This window comes from Ceratotherium simum, chromosome X (genome assembly GCF_057802395.1).
Source record: "Ceratotherium simum simum isolate JZ-2026a chromosome X, ASM5780239v1, whole genome shotgun sequence".
Classification (NCBI taxonomy): Eukaryota; Metazoa; Chordata; class Mammalia; order Perissodactyla; family Rhinocerotidae; genus Ceratotherium; species Ceratotherium simum.
In genome coordinates, this window is record NC_141940.1 from 109,505,422 (window position 1) to 109,508,184 (window position 2,763).

The following is a 2,763-nucleotide window of genomic DNA, read 5'->3' on the forward strand; positions in this document are numbered from 1 at the left end:
ACATACACCATGCCATATAGATAGCTCCTCTTCCGCACACATCATCTTCCACCATTCCTTTGCTAGTACTGTTCCTCTGCTTAGAACACCCTCTTCCCACACCCATCTCAACCTATTGAAATCCAAGCCAAGATCCACCCAAAGGTCACCTCCTTTGTGAGGCCTTCCCCAATTCCATCCAGTAAGATTTATCTTTAATGGTATTTGCCATAGGCTCCTTTATTTATAGTCATTTGTGTATTTCCCTTCTGTCTCTGAGTAGACTTTTTTCCAGTTTTATTGAGATATAATTGACATATAACATTGTATTAGTCTTAGGTGTACAACCTAATGATTTGACATATGTATACATTGTGAAATGATTACCACAATAAATTTAGTTACCATCCATCACCTCACACAGTTATAAATTTTTTCTCTGAGTAGACTTTAATCCCACTGAGGACAGGGAATGTGCCTTACTCCTCCTCCAAGTACCTAGCAAAAGGCCTTGCTTGCATGTCAGCACACTCTCAAGAATTAAAAAATGATATTCAAGAAGTCTCCTACAACCAATATTAAGGGTCATCTTGATCTAATTGACCTCTAAAACCAAACCACTCTTCTTCCCCATTGTGGGAAGTCAACTCCCCTGCATACCTTGAAGATTCTAGGGCCTGATACATTGCCACCCTCTCCAACACTACCCTGTAAGAATTCTCAGTGATTTCAGTATCCAATAGATGATCCTTCCAATAGCCTGGCCCCTCGGCTCCTTGACCTCCTCTCTTCCAATGACTGTGTTTGCCACCTCCCACAGGCAGCCGCTCCTGTGTTTTTACCCTAGACCTCATCATTACCAATAACAATAGGCCTCCATAATCTCAACTTCAAATGCCCCACTCTCCAAACAATGCCAGAAAAATAATTTAAAAATAATTCTGGTTTCTCAAAGAGTATGAAGAAAATGTATAGCCCCAAATAACACTTCTTAAAATCACTCGCTTCTCTCTCCACCTCTTACTTCCAGTAGAAGCTCCAACACGTCTGTACAGGAGCAGCTTAGAGCCCACGAGGAATCCCGCTGGGTGGGGGCGGAGCATGAGATTTGTTTTGAAGCTATATTTGCATAACACTTTACACAATTCTGAGAGAACATTACTTTTCCATATCAAAGAATGCCCCCCATAGTGATTATAGGGGTGGAGGGCTGAAGCTTCCTAGGCTGTCCCCCACCTTCCCCACTGACTTCTTACTCAAGTCTTACAATAAACTCTTTAGAAAATTCACCCAAAACAGTCTTCTGAAAAACTGTCCAACCAGCCGTAGGCCTCTACCCTTTCCCATTGGAAACTGGGAGGGCAAAGCCAGAGCTTTTAAATAGGCAAGGTTGGGAGAAGGCTGGGCAGCTGTGTGTGTGTGTGTGCGTGTGTGTGTGTGTGTGTGTACAATAGGACTTTTCCTGTTGCCCCAGAGTTGCCAAAGCCCAAAGCTGAAAACAAAAAGCATCAGGTGTTCCCACATCCTGAAGACAGACTCCAACCAGCCAGCAGACACTTCGCCTCAGAGAGAGTACTAAGAAAATGGCACGACTGGCCCTACTACGACTGGGACTGTTCCTTTCAACCACCACCCACCACCCTGCGTAAATACCAGAGGACCTGGGAGGTGGGGGTGGGGAGCTGAGTGTTCCCGGCGAGAGGCTGCTCTCTCCTGGGACAGAATGGGAGGCGGAGGGGAGAGGAGGACTGCGGTTGCCTCCCTGGTCCACCAAGCTGAGAGGCGTGTAAGGGAGACCCCTAAGAGGAGAGTGGCAAGGTCTGCATGAAGGGAAAGTTGGCATCCACTTTCCCGCCTGGACTCTCGCTGAGCTGCACGGATGGCGGGCCCACCCTGCAGCCTTGGGAGCTGTTGGTGAGAGAATTCTTGCGAGAGCTTAACAAATACTCTGTTTGGAGTGTGCTGCATGTGAACCTGGAGTCTGGTGCCCTCTTGTGGTCGAGAGATATCTGAGCGTAATAGGCTCAAAAGGTACTGAGGCGTAGCGTGCCTGGAAAGAAAATGGGAACGTCACTCCCACCTTGATCCATGACCGCACAGCCTCCGAGTTCGAAAAAGGCCCTCAGCAATTCCCAAGGCCCCAGCTGGAGGAGCACAGGGCTTACTTAGAGGGCCGTCCAGGAGACGGGAGACAGAACCTGGAGACGCGGGTGGGAGTCAGCAGGCGTAACTGCTCTTCTCTGAAGGAGGACCCAAGGAAGGAGGAGCCCAGATGAAAAACAGAATAGCCCCCTGTGTGGAGACCTCCCACCTCAGCAGATCACAGCCTCAGACCTGGAAAAGGACCATATCCGCAGAAGACCTCTGGCTCCTTTCTCCTCCCTCTGCCTGGGAGACCAGAGGATATGATATTGAAATTGTAATTGGGACTGGTCAGCTTTACCAACCAAGATAACCTAGAAAGTTATGAGATCTGCCAAAGTGTCATTAAAGAATGGGAAAAGGGGCTTGGTGCCACATGGCTGAAAGTAGTGATTGGAAAAAAAATAGTTTCACATAAACAGTCCACCACTGAGTTGAGATCTGTCAACACATTCAGGTACATGTACCCAGGCACAGGCGTGGATTTCAGAAGGAGTCAGAAAATATCAACTATGCCACTTAATAGCGTTATTGCCTCAGGCAACTCCTATCTGACCCTCAGTTTCTTCATTTGTAAGAGGATGATAATACCTAATGGGCAAGGTTATTAAAAGATCAGGGCCGGCTCCGTGGCTTAGCGGT